Genomic DNA, 22,852 nt, shown 5'->3' on the forward strand with positions numbered 1-22,852 from the left:
TTCAATAATAACCAAAGAAAAAGGTAGAAGATAACATCTAGTTATTGTTTAAATTTGCATTTCTCTAAAGATTGGAGATGATGAGCACTTTTTATGTATTTCTTGGCCATTTGTATGTCTTCTTTTGAGAAAATTATTTTCAAATATTTTGTTCATATTTAATAGGTTTGCTTCCTTATTATTAAATAGTTTGAAATTTTATTTAATGAATTTATAATAAAGATAACTAACCTACTAAATGACATAAAATCAAAAAATTAGATAAAGAAAATAATATAGTTTGTTATTAAATGAAAATAAGTATGGGTATAAATAAAGCATTCCACTTGTATTATGAATATGGACAATACACTGGATTATGAATAAAACAACATCTTTGATTCTGGGAAATAAGACAGGAATCAGAAAATAGATTCAAAATATGTAATATAACAAGGGTGTTATCCAAGCTATATTTCATATAAAAGCTAAAATATGATGAAGGAGATTTTGTTAGAACAGAATTATGAGTTGAGAGTATATTTTTATTTCATAATAAGTTTTGGGTGCAACATATTCTATATCATTCTTGGAGTTCACAATTTTTATAAACATGTGAAAGATGTAGAAAAATTCTGCTTTCAAAAACTTTATTTTTAAAAACTTGTTTCATAAACAGTTTTATAACATTTAGTTTTTGTATCTTTGTAAATCTACTAAGATTTTCTGAACAGTAGTTTTGCATAAAACAGAATTTGGGAAATGTTATAATATTTTCATTTACAATCTGGTTTGCTATTGCTATATAAACTAGAGACACTAAACATTTTTTAATTGTTTTTTTTTCATCAAACATAATTGTCCTCAACAATATTTATAAGTAAAGAAAAAAGAGTGTGTGCTGTGTGTATGTGTGTGTGTGTATATATGTGGACAATGGCACCATTAAAAATTGAAGTTTATTAATCTAATATTCAGTATACGTAGTTAATAATAATAATATAATAATAATGATTACATAATAATGCAATGATATAGATTATTTTTGATCAGAAGAAAAAATGTTTTGGTCTGTATGAAATAGACTGTTGGAGAAAAGGCTTTGTACAAAGAAAAGTATGATATATGGTCATATATATCTGGAAGCAGCTGTCTTTTGTTGTTTATTTCTTGAATGAAAGAATCATTAGAATGAGGGAAACTTGTCAGTCAGTCACAAAACTTATCTTCGTAAAACACATGGGGAGGCAAAAATATTCAAGAGGAAAGATTTTGTGGTCTTGATATTATGAAGAGAGAGGAGGAAATTACATACGTTCACAAAGAGTTTGTGTAAATGACAGTAAGAGAGATAATATAGACAAGTGTTTGATTTATGGATTGAAGGAGCTGCCTTGAGCTTCCAAGTTTGAAAGCAGTCCCCACACTTGTTTATACCAGCTGGAGTGGCAGTGAACTATACTAGAAAATGAAGGGATTATTTATCTATGCTGCCTCATTTCTCTTGCCTTTGGGCATTATTACATGGATGAAACTACAGAGAGATGTGACACTTATTTTCGTAAAGAAATTTTATGAAGTGATTTTTGGTCCTTAAAGATAGGACAAGCTGCACCTTGAAGATTTTGCAGTCACTAGATTGGACAATGCTAGCCAAAAGGACAGGAAATGTAAAAACACATTTAAATTGCCAACTGTCAGATATTAATGACTGAGACAAGAAAGGATTAAGAATTTGTTAATAAATAAAAATATTTCATAATTAATTGTGAAAGAGTAAAAAGAAGAAGAATTTTGGGGAGAGGTATGGTTTACTTTTTAGAGACTTTATTTTTAAACTTAGAAAATGGAGATTTGATGTTGATTCTTTGGTTTGGCACATTTTTGTAAGGTAATTTCTCACGAAGCTACTTACTTCAATTTCATATGTAAGTTAAAAGCTTCCTTCTGACAGACATCTCATTGACACTTTTTAAGTAAGTTGTGTAATTTTCCAATATGTATTTCTTTTCTTTTCTCCCATAACTGTTCCAGAAAGCATCAATGGCCAAATTCCTTAGGATTTCACATCAATCTGTACCTTGTTTAGATTTTAATTTTACCTAAAAGGATGTTTCCTATTTTTGAACACTGAATAATTTACTAGGTATTAATTAATGTCTTCAAAAAAGATAATGAAAGCAAATTAGAAATATTTATTTCTTACAGGGCCCCATGATGAAGGATAGCCAATTAGGAGATACAAAACCTCTATTAATTGGGTATCCAACCTCTACCTAATTCCAGGTAGAACACATAAAGCAACAGCTTAGTAATTGAGCCTCAGAATCATCCAGGGAGCTTGTTAAATCTTATCCTTAGCTCCTACCTTGAAGTAACTAAGGTAAACTGTGTGGAGCCCAAGAGCTCACATTTGTTAACAAGTGACCTAGGTTGTCAGACACAGGTGTTGGGTCATTGCACCCCAATTTATGAAAGACTGGCTTAGAATGGGAAAATTAGACAACTTGTTTTCAGTGGCTATTTGATGCATTACAAAACTGTCATTAAAGTTTGAATAGCTCCATTTTTTAACCTCAATTTGATATATAGAACAAGTGGTAAGAAAATATAATGGCCCCAAAAGAGAAAGTAATGAATTGATATTCCCTAAAAGAGAAATATAAAAAGTAATGAATTGATATTTCCTATATTCCTAATATATCCTGAGGTGATTTGTTGAGATTTTTAAAAATAAGTATAATATAAAATGTAAGGGGCAGTGGTATCAGTAAAACAAACAAATAAACAACAACAACAATAAAAAAAAAACAACCTCTGAAACTTGTGTTAGAATTTGGTTATATTTTGTATTTAATGAGGCGTAGAGCAGATAGAATCCACTCATAGAGCAAACACACCAATCATATGGAGCAACACTTTCAAAACTCTTGATATAATAAGATGTACTAATGAATGGAACTTAAAATTTAAAGAAAATAAGTTCTAGCTTTCTGGTTAAAACAATAATCTGCTTTACTAACTCATTTCAGATTTTACTACACACTACTTTAATAATATCTACCTTAAAATCATCATAGTAAAAACTAAAGAATTTGTATAATGAAAGTTAATAATGAAGTATTAGATAGTGGATGGTTAGGGTCATGGGGAGAAAACAGGAATGATTTATGGTGCAAATGCTTAAATTGGAAGACATCGATATGAGCTCATATTTACCTTAATGTGGATGCAGATGTCTACATAGAGAAATACGAGTAGATATATGCAGGAGTTAGTATGCACACATATTTCTTTTGTTAGCTGAGAGGATCCAGAAGCATGGATACCCAGGAGCAGTGAATGCAGCTAGCATCAGATATGTATCAGTCTCTAATAAAAGGAAAGCATGTTCTTTAAAAAACTGATCGATCCTCGAGTGGGTCAGGAAAAATATAAGTTAATTCTGAAGCATCTTCTGCTGGGAGCCATGAATGAATTGTGGGCGTGTCTAAAACATCTCCAGGAGGTGTATACCTAGGAGGACTCTCAGTGTAATCTCACCCATCTGAGACTGCCCTTTTTGCCTTGTCAAACATCCTACTCAAAGAGAATTCTGTGATCCCTGAGGAATTTATTGGTTGAGACAGCCCTAAATTCAAATGGAGGTAGAAGGAGAATCAGTGTACCCAACTAGCCTTGAGGCATCAGTTGCCTGGAGGGGGAAGAATTTACTAAGCAAGAGACAAGTTCCCATTCAGCCAACTTCCCCATGGCCTCTCACTTCTTGTTTATCTTGAAGAACCCTTCTTCACAATAAATTCCTTTGATGTGTTTCACTATAAATAAAGCATTCTTGGGCTTTTCCCCTTTGTTAGGGTCAGACTCATCAGGACTTTTCCACCCATCAAGCCCCCAGTTTCAATATATTTCTTCTCCTTTGCTTTATTTCTTAATACTACTTTTTGGGCCTTTTATTTCCAGCTAGTCAACACCTCCTGTGGTTACTTATTCCCTCCCCTTGAAGATTGCAGGTGAGAATCTTCTAGCTCCAAAAGGTAAGGAACTCCTAAATCACTAACAAAACTTTACAGTGATGGAGGTGTGCCACAAGGACACAGGAGCCAACTAAAAAAGTCCCCAATTCCCAAAGCAGAAAAAATATGAGCAACAAAATAAATGACTACTGGGTTATAATTCAAAATGTAAAATGAATAATTCTAAAAAAATAAAAATAAATGTATAACAATAAATAAATGCTGAAAATAGACAAATCTCCCACACAAATTTCAAAATTTCATTTTTTTTGTAGGTGATCTTTTTGCTCATGAAGAAGGGGCATGTCTCCTGAGTGAATTAGCTGGCTATGCACAGTACTCTCCTTGTAGAGTAAGGCAAAGCAAGGGGAATAAATGAGAAACTTTTCAGTGGAGAAAGCCAAAGGATCAAGGCTCACATTATCAGTGAGTAATTAAAACAATAGTATATATTCCTAATATGTTGTATTAAATATGACTTCATCGCTGGGCTTTCCCCCCAAAAAAACCAAATACTCAATCTAAACCTTATGAAAACATCAGACTAATCTTCACTGAGGAGCATTCTACAAACTCTCAGACTATTACCTTTCCACACTTAGGATGAGTTAAAAAAAAATAATCTAAAGATCTAACGTTATAATTTAGAGAAACCTGAAGAAATAGAATATGTTATGTGTGATGTAATATGATATTCTGGATATTCTTCATAGACTTCTGGGACAGCAAGTGAACATTAGGGGAAAAATGGTGAACTCTAAATATAAAGTATGGAGGTAAGCAGTTAGCAATGTACCAAATTGACTGGTTAGCTGTGACAAACATGGCATAGTAAAGAACAATATTAAAAACAAGGGACAGTAGGGCTCTATGGAATTATCTAGATCATCCTTACCAATTTCAGCAAATCTAAAAATATTTGAGCATGTTTCATTAAAAACAGACTATTCTAATAATGTGTAATATGTGTGTGTTTGTGTGTGCATCTATCTGTGGATATATAAATGTGATGTATCTGTATACATACACATACAGAATTTGGGTGAAGCAAGATTACTTTCACGTTTTATCTAGGAAATCTATAGTGACTAAAGAAGTTTAACTATTTTAAATATTTTCACTGAAGATCTTCACATTCTAATTATCCACTTAGTATTTTTAAAATAGTGATATCTAGATCCCACCATAAAATTCTGATAAAATTAGTTCATGGTAAGATTTTAGTATTTTTTGGAAGAGTTTCTGTGTGCTTTTATTAATGAGTTATATGTGAAAAACTGCTATGTATTTAATGTGTTCCAAATTCATATACTTATTTGATAAAGAAAAAAAAACTTATTAGTGGGAAATATTTAATTACATGATTAAATGTAAAGTCTAAGATATAAATCAATGTTTGAGGTAATTGAGTTTTATTTTAAGAGCAATTAATAAGTCAATCAAATTAGTTATGTGGAAGACAGGAACATATGACATAAATTCCATTCAAATATTCTCCTACATGGCAGAATTCTGGGTTTGCTGGTTTACTTTATGGGTTTGTTACCTGGTTCTGAATTAAGGAAATGTTCTAGATTGCACACTATTTAAAATGATAGCTAAGGACCCTATGTGGTTATTAAACACTTAAAGTATGTGTAACATAACAGCTCCTGAATTTAGCCACAAAATACTAGTAGCTACAACATTGGACACCATGATTCTAGTCATTTGCTCTATGTAATCTGAGAAAAGTAAAAGGAGCTAAAAAACAAATATTATTTAAATACACATGTATAATTGCTACTAAAAATAATAAAAATATTTATAAAATAGAAAAACAGTAAGGACTGACAAAATACTCAAGATAATGAGAAGAACTGAAAGAAGAAAAATTTTGGAAACAGCTGCCATGGGTAAGCAAAGATTTGACAACATTTCTTGCTGAATTTTAAACAAGAATGCAAAGAGGTAAATATTTACTTTCTTTAAAAGGGAAGTTCCATGGAAAGATGCAATCTTTGCTAAACTAGAGATTTTCATATATGATATGAACACTCATAAAGCCTCTGTTCCAATGCAGGAAACAGAAAGTTTTGCATCTCTGAATGTCAACTCTGTAGTCCCTTTAAATAGTAACTCCTCTCTTATCCAAAGAACATGTATGAAGACACAAATTGGTGTGAATATACTTTGCATACAACCAGAAATATGAAAACTTGTGCTCTGTATGTGTAATAAGAATTGCAATGCATTCTGCTGTCATACATACATAAAAAATTTTAAAAAATAGAACTCCCCTCTCCTGCTATACATAATAGAAACTTGAAATGAAAAAAAAATGTATCCCCTATATCTTTTTAGACTTTTATCACTTACTTATATATAAAATGGCATTATAATAATATAGTAAATCTCTTGAAAATTTCTTTGTGTCACTCAAGTACATCGTAAAAGATAGATGTTCACAAGTGGAGCTGAATTGTATTTAGTTTCAGTGTTCCATGTTATTCCATTGTATAAGATTTGCCTAATTTATTTGTTTTTTGTTAGTTTTCTTAGATTTGGGGATTCTCTTCAAGTTTATTGGTAGGAGTGGTCAAGCCCTTCTCTATGCTGTAAACTTAGGAGTGCAAATGTTCAGTCTTATAAAGAGAGGTCATGCCACCTCATTTTTCAATGATTAAAGCTGATTCTTTTCCAAAGACATAGTTTAACTTATTTTAGACTACATAATATTGTGATTTTCTAACAGACAAATGACTGTCAGTTTGATGTAGAAAGATTTTACTTAGTTTTGATTGGTTCAAATGTATCACTGTGAATTCAATGTGTATTTTCCAGTTAACAATTGTACAACAGTTTTCCATGAAGATTTGTCATTCATATTTCTTTTTATCTTTTGCAAAACCTGCATATATTCTTCCTTTCTTGGCTCATCCTGGTTGGAGCGTGCTCTCTCCATCTCTCCTGCAGGTCAGGAGGGAAAGAGGGCTAAAAACCCCCGACAAGGAATGAATAAAAACTATGTCTAATCTGATAAAATAAGACAAAACAAAATAGCAAGAGATCTATCGAAGCATAATTAAAGCTTTTCTACACATATTTGCCTAAACTAGGAAATGCAGGTTGATTACACCATAGAGACGTTCCATCTTGCTAGGTTATAAAGAACTCAACTGACCTGGAAGGAGGAAAGGAGGGAGGGAGGAAGGGAGGAAGAGAGGGAGAGAGAGAGACAGACAGAGAGACAGACAGACAGACAGACAGACAGACAAAAGGAGAGAAGACAGAGTACTGAGCTGCCAGATACCAGAATAGCTGAGTTGAAAGAAAGAAAGAAAGAAAGGAAGGAAGGAAGGAAGGAAGGAAGAAAGAAAGAAAGAAAGCAAGCCTTAAATCACTTAATCACTTACTGAGATGGCATAAGCCAGTTTTAAAGCTGGAAAAGGTGCTGACTCCCTGATGGACTCCCTCCCTCCGTGGAAAGGCACATCAGTGCAGAGTCAGAGGGATCATTTTAATTGCTGAAGGAACCCTGAATACCAGCTCTCAGGCAGTTATGTGGACTAAGGCAAGGTGAGGAGGTAGGCAAGAGGTGGAGTGGTAGAAATGAAAAAGTGAAAGACGGGGGGAAGTATCCTGAAGGTTTCCCATTCCTACTTTCTGCTATCTACTGCAGAGGGAGGCCTCAGCATAGAAGACTGGTCTCTGCCAAGACCTGAAATAAAGAGACCTGGGAATGAAAGCTGGTAATTAGGTATGCAAATGCAAAGAGACCAGGACCTGGAAGAAGGGCCTCAGTCCTTGATTTCACTCCCTTCAGAGACTTCAGTGCACTGTCCTTACACTTAGTCAAGTCCACCAACATCAGCCTTTTTCTGGGTCTTACAAGGTTCTTAATTGTCGATGGTTGGACCTAAAGATAATAAAGAGATCTCCAACCAGGAGCCAGAGTCCTCACAAACAATTCATATAGTTAGGTTAGAAATTAGACCAGGATCAGAGGCAGGGATGCATACAATAATTTTTCATTCTATTTTATAAAAAGCATATATTAAATCCATTCTCTGATTTAAACATTATTTAATAGTGACATTCAACTGTTGGATTGCCATATGCTGTGAAATGTCTATATGTAGTTAAAATATAACTGAAACTTGACTGGAGAAGCTGAAAAAATAGAACAGAATGTTAGATTGGCAAAAATATGAAGAAGATTTCCTAATTAGAAGTGTTCAAGGAGACATGCATACTTATATAATTTTAGATTTGGAAAAGATCTGATATATCAAAGCCAACCTATTGATTTTAAACAAGCATATATATATATATATATATATATATATATATATATATATATATATATATACTTAAAAGTAGAATTTTAAGTTTTTCAAAGCTTTCACAATTGATACTGACATATCTGGGGCTTGAAACTAGAGCTCCTCGTTCGTAATCCCCTGATATTATTTTTTTTCTATAACACATTCTTCTTAAGTCAAAAGCCACATCATTTACTATTATAGAAATATTGTGAAATAATACTCAACACTAGAGTATGGAGTACAAATTTTCAGGAATAATATTTTAGATTTTGTCTAGAAAAAAGCTACTTTGTAGAATAAAGCATTAAGACATGATACACAGAGAAAGTTGGTATATTCCATTAAGTGTATTTTTAAGCTGTCATCATTATTTTAGTATGCATGAGTTTTTGTGTATTTATGGAGGAATTGTCACTGTTATAGTGTTCTAGGGCTCCCATAACCCAATATCATCAGCCAAGTGTCTCAAACAACAGAAATATATTTCTCACAGTCCTAAAAATGTGAAGTCCCTGGGTTCGATCTCAGCACCACATAAAATAAATAAGTGAAATAAAGTTATTGTGTCCAACTACAACTAAAAAATAAATACCTTAAAAAAATGTGAAGTCCCAGATTAAAGCCAAGCAAAGTTCAGTTTCTGGTGAGGACACTGGCTTGGCATTGTCTACCTTCTCAGGGTGTCCTCAGGTGGCCTTACCATCAGACCCTCCCTGTGATTTCCTTTAATCTTAATTACTCCTTTTGCGTTTTATCTCCAAATATAGTCACATAGGAGATTAAAACATCAACATATGAATTGGGGAGTGAGGGTGGAGCACAGTTCTGTCCACAGCAGTCACCACTAGTAAAATTAGTGGAAGCAACAATTGGAAGTATTTTTTTCTCTTCTTGGAAAAACAAAATGGGCCAAACACTTGAATTTAGCAAAAATATTTTGCTTTGGAAAACTTATTGTACTTTAAAAACCAATTTACGGATTTGATTTTCAAAAAAACCAAAGTAGGAGCAAATTGAAAAGTTACTTCTTTTATTTTTCTCTGATTTGCCTTTTCAAACTTGTATTCAATAATATCCCAACTATTTTCTATGTACTTTATTTTACATTTAGCTACTGCAGTTTTCCTACTTATTTTTCCCTTTTCAAGCAATTTCCTTCTTCTTACTAACTTCTTATATGAAATAAACATAGCCAAACAATTATAGAGCACCATTTGGTTTGAGTCCACCTCACAAAATACTCTTACTCGGATAATGCTTACCAAAATATTGCTGATCCTGTCCAAGTCAAATTGCAGTGTAAAGAATGAAATCAAAAGATACTTGCTAGGATGACCATGGCATAGCTAAAAAAGGTCAACTACTTGTGATCTTCTCACCTAGGTCATGACTGCCAGATGGGAGATAGTATTTGTGAAATAAAGAATGAGAAATAGAGAAATTGCTGATCAGAGTAATCCTGAGTTTTTAACAAGTTATAAATGGAAAAAAGAAAAGTCATGAGAAACAGACATTTGCCTGAATAAAAACAAAGATCAAAATAAGAAATATTCTGAATTTAATTGTACTATTTTCTTATTGCTGCTGTAAAAAAAATGACTCAAAATTTAGTGGCTTAAGCCAACACAAATTTATCATCTTACACTTCTGGAGTCATAAGCACAAAACAGTTTTCACTGGGTAAAAATCAAAGTGTTGCCAGCATTGTATGGCTTCTGGAGCTGCTAGGGAAAGATCCATTCCCTCTCCTATTTTAGCATCTAGTGATCATAGGCATTCTTTGGCTCGTGGCCCCTTTTGTCCATCTGCAATCCCAAAATTGCTGGTCTTAGTGTTTCTCCTATTATTGTATATCTGGTTCTCTCTCTTCTGCTTCCTTTATCCCTTAAAAGAGTCTCTGACATTATATTAGATCCACCTAGTTAATCCTTAATAATTACACCATCTCAAGGTCATATGAATAATAAACTTAGTTCTACTTAAAATCTTAATTCTCATTTGCTGTGTAACAATATATTTGCCTATTACAGAGATTAGGACATAGAAATCTATTGAGTTAGACAGGATTGAATTATAGGTCATTATAGGTCATTATTCTTTGATATATATATGCAAAAGTGCACATATGTGTGCATGTGTTTCTATAAGACTATATTAAAGTTCTAAAGGTTTTGTTTTCTTTTTACTGTATACCACTGCTTCACTTAGTATATGTAAACTCCAAAAAGAAATAGTTAAAATTTTTCTAATTGATCTATTCCCTCCTTTTCAAGTGATAGATGATATAATTTAGCTGTCTCTAAACATTTGTAGAGCAAATACATCTGTAATATATTAGCTTTTGTAGTTCAGGTAAGGAAGCTTTGATTATCAATTTGCAAGTCAAATGAAATATGACTCCAATACACCTATTGATTACTTATAACTTGGATAACAATTCTGTTCTATAAATTTACAGAACATACCATAGTCAACTTGGAACCCTATGTTTAGAGATAATTTGTAAAATGTGTATAAGTAAAAGGACATATTCTGACAAGTTATTGATACTACTTTCTTCTTGGATTCACGTTGCATTTCTTTAGGAAAATAAAGGAATAAAATATGATCAAATGATATAATACCACTCTTCATTGCTTAACATCAAAGATATGAAGAAAGTTTCTCCAGTATTCCTAATCCAGAGAAATTATAATTCGCATTTGTAATTCAAGGTCTCACAAAAGAATTCCAAGACTCTACTGAGTCCTCTTCGGGTAATATTATTTTTTCCATAATACACTTTGAAGGAAGAAATACAAAAATACCTACATTGCTCCTATTTTCTGTCCTTTCAGTACTATCAATAATAAGTTATCTGTCCATTATACCAAAGCAATGGTGTCTGCTATAAATGATAATAATTGAAATGCTGATAATGTGTGCAAAGATACTATGTCAAAATCATATTGAATCCAGGGGAGGCTATCTTTCAGAGAGTAGTATGTATTATATGTTTTATATATATATATATATATATATATATATATATATATATATATATACACACACATATGGAGGGAGAGAAGAAGGAAGGGAGGGAGAGAGAGAGAAAGAGAGAGAGAGAGAGAGATACACATACACACACACACATAAAGGAAGAAAAAGAAATAAATACAAATTTTAGTTAGTAGTATGGAACTATTATTATTCCCAGTTCATTTAAGAACAAAGAGTTCTAAGTCAAAGCTAGCTACTAGCTACAGGCAAACTCCTGTGTGCTAACCTATAATTTACCTTGCATTTGACCACTGTTGTTCACTTTAAGGGTGACCTAATGTAAACTCATCACTGTCCATTTGGGGAAATGAGTCCATGAAGAGAGAGAGACATGTGCTTCCCAATGACTAGTTTGAACTAGTGTGGGTCACCATTATCTAGTCTTCGCATGATGGGACAACAGCTAAAGATAGGAGTTCCATATGTTAGTGAGAGTGGAAAAAAATAGAGAAGCACAAGTGATTCAAGTACTGACAAGATCAATGACAGAGGAAAGAGAGCATTAGAGAGACTTTGCACATGTGTGCTGACCATTCTTTCCCTGTGAAAGTTACATCCAGAGGAAAAAAATAGAATATGACTCACTGAAGTAGAGACTTGGTGAGCATAGACAAATCAACAGAACTGAAATGTACTCTGCTCAAAATTGTAGCTCTGCCACAGTCATTACAGAATGATAAATTACTGTATTCAGGAAGATGACACTATACTAAAGGGGTAAGATGCATGGCAGTTTTTAAAAAGCTTTGCATGAAACAGACAATACTACTAAATGCAAGAAAGAAAGAGGTTAGCAATATTTAACAAACAGATCAGGGAAAATTCTTTATGCACTGAATTTGGATAAGAAAGTGGAAGATAAATGAGCTTTTTATATTCTTTGGTAAATGATCTTGTCCAGTCATGTATCTCACATTCCCTTCTTTACATATTCATTAAAACAATTTTACATTATTCAAAAATGAATTAATAAATGAGGATGTTTATATATAGTATATGAAAGACTGCTGTTGATTGAAGCAAAAGTCCGAATTAAATCATTCAATGCCTTGAAATAATTAAATCTTAATTTTTAGTAATGCATATGTTTGCTATGATAATGTGATCGAGGAAGCTTTAAAAAAAGCTTGATAGTGCAGCTTGTTTATATTTGTGTGCTTTTCCCCGTTGAACATGAAACAACAGATCTAATGACAATGATGGAATTTTAGAAGGAAAATTGGAAGTTACACTAATATAAATAAAGAAGGAAAGGAACAAGAAAAAAAGACTAAAATGAATTATTTACATAAAGCCTACACACAAGCTTATGTGAAAACAAAAATATACCTCACTTCTCTATAATTTTGAATTTCAGGATTTGGCTTATTCAAGAATTTGAGAAAATTAAGGAAAAAAGAATGAATCAACATAAAAATGCTGAGTATATTCATTTGTATTATGTAAAGGGAAGAATGATAAGATAATAAATATTAAATTAAATAAATCTTTTATTTAAAAGTATTAAATACAATATAAGAGAGTTTTAATGTTTTGTTGTATGCTGAAATTTTAAAATAAAACATGTTTCTTCTCATTTTTGATCCAACATACAAAGAACTTGGAAGTCATTACACCTTTCAAGAACAATAAAAAATCAAGCTACTGAGAATCAGCAACTCCTTTTAGCTCTCTCAGAGAATTGAAGTCATAGGACAGCTACTGCCCTGAATTCTGGAGAGGCAGACAAATTCAGGGAATTATAGTTTTCTAGGAATAAAACAAAAACAAAACAAACAAACAACAACAAAAAAACCAATCCACTCCAAGAACTAATAACTGGTAGGACAATTAAAAAACATTTATGCATCTCATAAGGTGATGGGGGAAGTTCCCACTTTTGAAATATGCTTCAAGTTTTCCATTATCTTTAACAAATCATTCCTCTAAAACATAACTGTTTAAATAGAGCTTCACCAACATAATGGAAGCTAAATAGCCAAGACAAATCCCTTTTAGTTTTCCAGATCCAAAATTGCAGTAGTCTGGCTGGGCACAAAATAACCGAGCCACCACAAAAGCCTTGTAGATTAAAACAGCAACTCTTTATTCCCGAACTCACACCGACACTCTACACACACTACCTGGGAAATACACTCCCTCCACCGGGCTCTGTATACCAGTTCTCTCAGAACTCCGTGAGAACTCAAGGGGAACTTCAAAGGAGCGGGTGCCTGAGGCAGCAGGATACGCCCTAATCCCAGAAGGATCCACCCTAAACCTGGAGCCACCCTAATCCCTGAGCAGGGTCACCTTTCAACACAAAATGCCATGTGTCATTCCTACTTGGCTATGGCTCTCAGCACAAAATATCTTAGAAGCATTGTGAAAGTCAGAACCCAGGAGTACAAGCCCATGGCAAGCTAAGTGCCAATCACAGTACTATAAGTCTATAGTACCAGATTATTGCAATGAAAAAGTTGAAAAAAATCAAACTCTATTTAAAAAGGAGTCACTAGGGAAACCTTAAAACCACAGTTGACACAAATAAGGACACTAGGGGAAATCTTATCCTCTAGAAACTTCAGATACAGCAAACCATAAGTGCAATCTAGTTCCCCGTCAGAAAAACATAAAACTTCACTCTAAAATCTAGCTGCCTTAGCTCCTTTTTCATGAACCATCATATCCAGCCTTCAGCAAAGAATTTCAAGACATGATGAGAGGAAAATTCTCTATAAATAAAACCTATCTTCAGAGACAATACAAGGATCTAAATTCAGGTCAGCTATATCAGAGATTTTGAAATAGTCAGACTAGACATTTAAAACAATTCAGATTAATATGCTAAAGTAATAAGAGAAAAAAAGTAGGAAACATGAAACTTCAGATTGGCAATGTGAGCAGAGAATAGAAACTCTAAGAACCAAAGTGAATGATAGAAAGCAGGAGGAGCAGAGTTATTAAGAATATAGAATTTCTTTGATGAACTCATCATAGATTTGACAGGACTGAATAAAGATTCAGGGAGCATGATGCTATGTCAGTATAAAATTTCCAAAATGAAAAGAAATAATAATGTACAAGACAGAACAGAATTTTCAAGAAATACGAAAAAATTTACAAAAGGTATAACATATGCATAATGATGACACCAGAAAATAGAGGGAAGAGAGATAGGGACCAAAGAAATATTTTAAGTAATACATTTCTAAGAACAGTGAAAAATAAAATAAATAATAAACTTCAAACTATAGATCCTGAAAGCTTAGGGGACACAAAGCAAAAATAAATATTTAAAATATTTTACATAGACATTTCATATTCTAACTGCAGAAAACCAAAGACAAACTAAAAAATCAAAAGAGAAAAATGTAATACCTACAGAGGAAAACGATAAGAATCAGATTCTTCAGAAATCATGCAAGCAAGAGTGAAATTCAACTAATAGAAGAAAAAATAGGCCCAAATCTTCACCATATCTGCCTAGAATCTGACTTCCTTAACAAGACTCCTAAAGCTCAAGAAGTAAAATCAAGAATCAATAAATGGGATGGATTCAAGTAAAAAGTTTCTTCTCAGCAAAGGAAACAATTAATAACTTGAGTAGAGAGACTGCAGATTGGGAGAAAATCTTTACCACATGCACCTCTGATAAAGCATTAATCTCTAGGATGCATAAAGAACTCAAAAAACTTAACACCAAACAAACAAATAACCCAATCAATAAATGGGCTGGAAACTGAAAAGACACTTCACAGAAGAAGAAATACCATTGATCAACAAAATATTAAAAAGTGTTCAACATCTCTAGCAATTAGAGAAATGCAAATCAAAACTACTCTAAGATTTCATCTCATTCCTGTCAGAATGGCAATCATCAAGAATACAGGCAATAATAAATGTTGGCAAGGATATGATGAAATGGGTACACTCATACATTGCTGGTGGGATTGAAAATTGGTGCAACCACTATGGAAAGCAGTATGGAGATTCTTCAGAAAATTGGAATGGAACCACAATTTGACCCAGCTATCCCACTCCTTGATTTATATCTAAAGGACTTAAAATCAGCATACTATAGTGACACAGCCACATCAATATTTACAGCAGCTGAATTCACAATAGCTAGATTATGGAACCAACCTAGGTGTTCCTCAATAGATGAATGGATAAAGAAGATGTGGTATTTACATACAATGGAATATTACTCAGCAACAAAAGAAAATAAAATCATGACATTTGAAGGTAAATGGATGGAGCTGGAGAATATAATGCTAAGTGAAGTTAGCCAATCCCCAAAAAAACAAATGTTGAATGTTTTCTTTGATATAAGGAGGCTGAATCAGAGTGGGGTTGGGAGGAGAAGCATGTGAAGATTAGATGAACTCTAGATAGGGCAAAGGGGAGGGGGGGTGGAGGAGGCAAGCGGTATAAAAAAAAATGGTGGAATGACATGGACATCATTTCCCTAAGTACATGTATGAAGACATGAATTGGTGTGAATATACTTTGTATACAACCAGAAATATAAAAAAAAATGTGCTCTATATGTGTAATATGAATTGCAATGCATTCTGCTGTCATAAAACAAATTAGAATAAAAAAAATTAAAAAATAAATAAAAGAAAACGTGGTATATATACTCAATAGAATATTACTCAGCTTTAAAGAAGAATAAAATTATGGCCTTTGCCAATAAATGGTTGGAGTTGGAGAATAGCATGCTAAGCGAAATAAGTCAATCCCACAAAACCAAAGACCTAATGTTTTCTCTAATATGCAAATGCTAATTCACAATAAAGCAGGGGGGCACTTGGGAAGAACACTGTTAACTTAAATTAGGTAGAGAGAAGTGATGGGAGGGGAGGGAATGTTGGGATAGGAAAGATAGTAGAATGAAACAGACATTATTACTGTTATGTACATATGTGACTACATGACCAATGATTCTGCAACATGTGCACTCAGAAAAATGAGAAATTATATCCCATGTATGTATTATATAAGTGTATAACTGCCTTCTACTGTCATTTATAACTAATTAAAACAAATGACAAAATTTTAAAAAAAGAAGAATAAAATGGAGTAAAACATTTAAAATACAAAAGAAAAACAAAGCCAAAGAAAAAAAGAATTGTAAATTGAATAAGTAGTAAAATTCTCTCTCAAAGCTAAGGAGAAATAAAGACATCCTCAAACAAAATTTAATTGAATTTGAAACGACTTGATCAGTCTTGCAAGAAAGTTAAAAATAAAATTTTCAGAGAGGAAGAAATGATAAAAATCAGAGCCCCAAACCTACATAAAGAAAGTGAATGTCTTTAGAGAACTAACAAATGAAGGTAAAATTAATTACTTAATTGTCCTATTCTTAATTGATCTAATGTTTTTTTCCCAATTAGCAATATCAACAATGTGTTTATTATTATAGATTATGGATAAGTAAAATGAGTGACAAATTTGTATGAAGTGGGAGGAAAGAATTGGAAACACTGTCTTATGGTATCTGTCCTAACCAAATGAAATATAGATTCAAAATAATTTTAAAATTTGTTGCAAAAACTAGGACAACTAAAATATTCCATTTGTTTAAATTTCTTTTAGAAATTAATTCACTTTAATTAATTGATTGATTAATTAATTTTTAAACAATTAAAATTTTATACAAAAATTTAATTGTTTATCAGTAATTTTTAATTCAGAAGGCAGACTATTACTAAAGATTTGAAATCATTAGGACTGCCAATTTTTTTTTATTGGTTGTTCAAAACATTACAAAGCTCATGACATATCATCTTCCATACATTTGATTCAAGTGGGTTATGAACTCCCATTTTTTTACCCCAAATACAAGTTGCAGAATCACATCGGTTACACATCCACATTTTTACATAATACCATATTAATGACTGTTGTATTCTGCTACCTTTCCTATCCCCTACAATCCCCCCTCCCCTTCCCTCTCTTCTTTCCTCTCTACCCCATCTGCTGTTGTTTAATTCTCTCCCTTGTTTTTTTTTTCCTCTTTCCCCTCACAAACTCTTATATGTAATTTTGTGTAACAATGAGGGTCTCCTTCCATTTCCATACAGTTTTCCTTCTCTTTCCCTTTCTCTCCCCCCACTGTTAATCTTTTCCTCATGCTCTTCTTCCCTGTTCTGATCTTAGTTGCTCTCTTTATATCAAAGAAGACATTTGGCATTTGTTTTTTAAGGATTGGCTAGCTTCACTTAGCATAATCTGCTCTAATGCAATCCATTTCCCTGCAAAATCCATGATTTTGTCATTTTTTAGTGCTGCGTAATACTCCATTGTGTATAAATGCCACAGTTTTTTAATCCATTCATCTATTGAAGGGCATCTAGGTTGATTTCAAAGTCTAGCTATTGTGAATTGTCCTGCTATGATCATTGATGTGGCAGTATCCCTATAGTATGCTCTTTTAAGGTCCTCAGGGAATAGACCGAGAAGGGCACTAGCTTGGTCAAATGGTGGTTCCATTCCCAGCTTTCCTAGGAATCTCCACACTGCTTTCCATATTGGCCGCACCAATTTGCAGTCCCACCAGCAATGTACAAGGGTACCCTTTTCCCCACATCCTCGCCAGCACTTGTTGTTGTTTGACTTCATAATGGCTGCCAATCTTACTGGAGTAAGATAGTATCTTAGGGTGGTTTTGATTTGCATTTCTCTGACTGCTAGAGATGGTGAGCATTTTTTTATAATTTTTTTATAATCTTTCCTAGGTTATCACAACAGAGGGAAAAATTTCTAAATTATTCTATGAAATCAGTATTAATCTAACAAAAAAAGGAAAAAAGAAACCAATAGAACAGAATATCTCATGAATGTACATGCAAATATCCTCAACAAATTATTAGCAGATCAAATGTAAAAGTATATGTGGAATTAAATATAAACACTATAGTCAAGTGGAATATATTTATTCTAGGTATGCAAGACTAGTTCAATACTTGAAAAACAAAGTTATCTGTCACATTTTTAGACCATGCAGAAAAGTCATCCTAACATATCAATAGATGCAAAAAAGCAAAATACCAATACCTATCATGAAAAAAACAATACTCAGCATCTAAGAATACAGAAAAATTCCTTCAACTGGACAAAGAACAGTTACAAAATACATATAGTTGACATTACATTAAATAATGAGAAATGGAATACTTTCTAGTTCAAAGATGTATTCTTTATGAATGTATTTAATTTCTTATTCAAAGTCCTAGCTCATGCAATATAAATATAAAAGGAAATGAAAGCCATGAAAATTAGGAGGGAAAAAAGGAAACTATTTTTGTTTACACATGACATTAATTTCCATGTAGAAAATTCCAAAAATGGTGCAAAAATTTCTGAAACTAATTAATCGATAAAACAAAGTTCCAGAATATATGATTAGCATTTAAAATTAAAACTGCTTTCTTAAATATCAGAAATGAATAATTGAAATTTTGAAATGGATAAGTAAACTGTGGCAATCCGTTAACTGCAATGTTAATTAATAATAGAATGTCTGACCTATTAAGCCACAAAAGACTCGGAATAATATTAACTGTTACTAAGTAAAAAAGCTAGTTTGAAAAGGCTAGATTTTATATGATTCCAACTATATAATATTTGTGATAGGCAAAATTAGAGACAGTAAAATATGAGTTTGAGGGCAAGGGAAGAAAGATGGATGAATAAGTACAGGGCATTTTTAGAGCAATTAAACCATTCTATGTGGACCTTGAACTGGCTTCCAAGGAGACTCAGGGTAAGCTCTGGCAGTTTCCACAGTGAGACCTGCTTTTTTGTATATGTTGTCATATTTGATCATCTGTGATTCGATTCTTGTATTTTGTTATATTTGTTAATGGATTTAATAAGAATGCATTCAGTTTGGGTGACCACAACCTCCCTGTTCTTATTACTGATGACTTGCTTTGTACTCTAAAAAAGCAGTAGGATTTTCATTATTTTCCATTTATAATCTAATGCTATAATCTCCTAATTATTCTCTATACTCTGTCATAATCTCACACAAATAATTCTTTCTAGAATCCTTGGAAAACAAACTATTTCATTAATTTCTTTATTAATGGAGTGGTGACTAGAATATTTCTTTCCTCAGTTTGCAACCTGAAATGACTGTTCATAATTCTCAAAAGAAAACAACAACAAAAAACATCATTCATTTGAATTGTATCTTCAGCAGTTACAACAGGGAGAAAACTAAAGCTACTGAAGGAAGGAAACACAAGAGTCCTTTGTACTATTTTGCAACTTCTTGCAAGTCTAAAATTATTTTATAATAAATGTTAAAAAAAAAGATAGGATCTATTTAATAAATAAATAAACCTGTTTGGAGCTACAATGTTTTTTGATTTTTGATAAGTGATGTTTGCCTGTTAGGTCACCAATTTAAATAGGATTTAGTATACATAATATTATTCCTTATCAAAATGCTATTGTGTGTTTTGTTAAAGTATAAAAAGCTTTGTGTGTGTGTGTGTGTGTGTACGGGTCTGTGTGTATGAGGTGTGTGTAGAATTAATATGATGTCTTGATTACAATATAATCTGGCATTTTAATTGTTAAATACTATAAGTTGAGTTCATGTTTTTTCTTTAATTTCTTCTTACTTTTTTCAAAGAAAATTTCTATCTCTAAGCGAATAATTCCTTACTTTATATATTTTTTAAATTATTTGTAAGGAAATTGAGGGTCTCCCACAAGCTTTGCCAAAGATATTAAAAATGCATTTTGAGGGCAACATTATTAATAAAAAATAGTGAGAAATATCAAAATCCTTTAATCTGTTAATATTTCAAAAACACTGCAAATACTTTGCTCATGTATAGACCACGAGACAGCATAGCTAGTTGAATATTCTGAATCAAAAACACTCTAGTAGCTTGATTCAAGGGATAGTGCAGTATTGATTTGACTGGCTATAGCATTTTGCTTTCACATGAAAAGTAGTCCCTGCGTCTCATTTTATTTCTTATACTCACATAGGAAAATTCAGCTTTTAACGAGCAAATGTCAGCAACATTCAATAACCACGATGTTTCATGCGCAAAAGCAGCTTATGAAATTCCCTCAGAATAATGCTATCAACAGTTATTGATACAATGGTTGGCCTTATAATAAAAGTGAAGATTTCAGTGAACACTGATAGCTTTTGAACATTGAATTTAGTTGCTTTAAAACTATCAATACATCATTAACCTTGGGAAGGATATTCGTGCTGTTCTGTTTCATTTTGACAGTCAGTGACCTGGGATTTACTTGAATATGATAAAGAGTAAGAAAGACTCTATACTTTCATAGCTTCTTTTGTGCTATAATATAGTTACTCAGAAATTTGTACATTCCTAATACACATAGAAGATTTCACAATTGTAAATCATCCTAAATATACTTAACTTTCAGTTAGGATTCTAATATTGCTTGTTAGGAGACTCAGTATTTGAAATATTAAATCTTTTTTTTTTTCAGCCTTTTCTCTGCTGTGACCAAAAACCTGACAAGAACAATTTTTGACGAGCTAAGTTTATGTGTGGCTCACGGTTTCAGAAGTCTCAGTCCATAGATGGCCAACTTCATTGCTTTGGGTCTTGGTGAGGCTGAGAATCAAAGCAGAAGAGTGTGGTGGAGGAAAGCATCTCACCTCATGGCAGCTGGGATTCAGAGAGACACCAAATAAAGGGCTTGGGATAAATAGAGACCCCAGGGATAAACGTCGAGGACTTCCTCTCTTTAATTAGGTTGCAACTCTACATTTTTCACCACCTCTCAATAGTTCATTCAAATTATGAATCTATCAATGGATTAATCCACTGAAGCGAATACAGCCCTCATGATACAACAATTTCCTAAAAGTGCTGCCTCTGAAACTTCCTGCATAGGGGACCAAGCCTATAACACATGAGCCTTGGAGGAATATTTCAATTACAAAGGATAAAAGATAGCAAGTTGGTGCTGCTTGCCAGACACTAGGAAATAATGTCTGGAGAGCAGAATTTTTCTTTATATCCTTTTTAACTTTATAAAGTAGGCTTCCTTTAGATAATTGCCTCTCGTAAAGTTATATGTTCATATGCTAGCCCCTTTAACCTTTTATCCAATTCATTTATAAGTTTAAAATGGTTAGCCTCTGCTTCTTGGGGCAGAGAGAACTCCAGATTGAATGATTTCTTTGAGATGAGTATGAGGAGTCCTGCAGGAATGGCAACTGGCAGAAATCAATACATGTCAAAAGATCTCTGTGTCCTCATCCTGGAAAAAGTAAGAGTCTGATAATACCTGTGATGCTGAGGATGTACAGAAGGGAAATCCCTGCAGGTTGGCAGGAGTGTATTTCCAAAACAAAACAAAATAAAACAACAACAACAAAAAACCCAATTTAATTTCAATTGGTAATATCTTACAAAATTAAAGATGCCTATTACCATAATAACCCTACTATTCAGTGGTTCCACCCTAATTATATATCTGGAGAAACCTTCACACTACACACAGTGAAGAACACCATAGTTTACTTCAGTCTTGTTTATCATCATCAAAATTTAAAACAATTCAAATGTCCAGAGATGGTAATGAAACAGAGCTGCACATAGTGAAGCCAGATTTAAAGTTAGGTAGTCAGTGTAGTTAGGTAAATCAGGTCTAATACCGAGTGAAATCTAAAATGGAGGCCATGCTGGGAATGAGTCAGGGAAAACACAGGACAACTCATGGAATGTTAATGAAGTCCTGAAAAGGCCCTAGGCCAAAGTCCACCTGGAAGAAGTATTAATGAATAGCCCCCAGCAGATTTGGAGATAGCCCATCACAAAGAAGTGATAATGAAGTCCTTCCTGCTCAGACTACTTCTTTGGCCCACCTGTGTCCCACCCCTCGGGCCTTCCCACCTACATTCCATCACTGAAAGAACTATAAAAAGGGGAAACAACCGCACTTCCACGGATTCCACCTTCTGGGTCCCCTTCTTCCTCCGGGAGAAGTCTTTTCTTCTGTCCTTTAATAAATTTCTAATCTCTACTCTGGCCTTGCCTCAGCGTGCTTCTTTGGTGTTATTCTTCAACATCGGGGAGCAAGGACTCGTCACCGGTCAACAGCGGTAACAATAGCAGCAATGAACCTTGCAAGCATAACCTTGAGATTATCAACAGGTGATGCACATGAATACAGAAGATATAAGATAATTTATATACCACTTTAAATATACAACTTATCACCATATATTTTAAGTTTCTTGTGATGTGAAAACTAAGAAATAAATATGTAAACCATAAAATATATAGTTATTAAAAATTAAAATATCTAAATTATTGTATCTAAGATCCCTCACTCTCTGTTTTGCACCTTTCTGTATCTCTCTTCTATGTTCATCTACCTATTATGAAAAATGAAGTGCTAATAGTGATAGACTTTAGAGAAATGCAAACTTGAGTTTCATACTATCTCAATAATGTCATAAGTGTACAATGTTGGGCTAATTACCTGACCTTGGTAGATCTGAAT

The 22,852-nt window shown here is 33.0% G+C and overlaps 1 long non-coding RNA gene across 1 annotated transcript; it reads left to right on the forward strand.

Annotated features, from left to right (window-relative positions):
• Nucleotides 1-4,269: 4,269 nt before the first annotated feature.
• Nucleotides 4,270-22,370, forward strand: LOC120887440 (uncharacterized). Its single transcript, XR_005730682.2, has 2 exons — nt 4,270-4,421; nt 20,825-22,370. It is a non-coding gene; the product is annotated as an uncharacterized LOC120887440 (long non-coding RNA).
• The last annotated feature ends 482 nt before the right edge of the window (nt 22,371-22,852 follow it).

The sequence above is a fragment of the Ictidomys tridecemlineatus genome, chromosome 10 (genome assembly GCF_052094955.1).
Source record: "Ictidomys tridecemlineatus isolate mIctTri1 chromosome 10, mIctTri1.hap1, whole genome shotgun sequence".
NCBI classification, from domain to species: Eukaryota; Metazoa; Chordata; class Mammalia; order Rodentia; family Sciuridae; genus Ictidomys; species Ictidomys tridecemlineatus.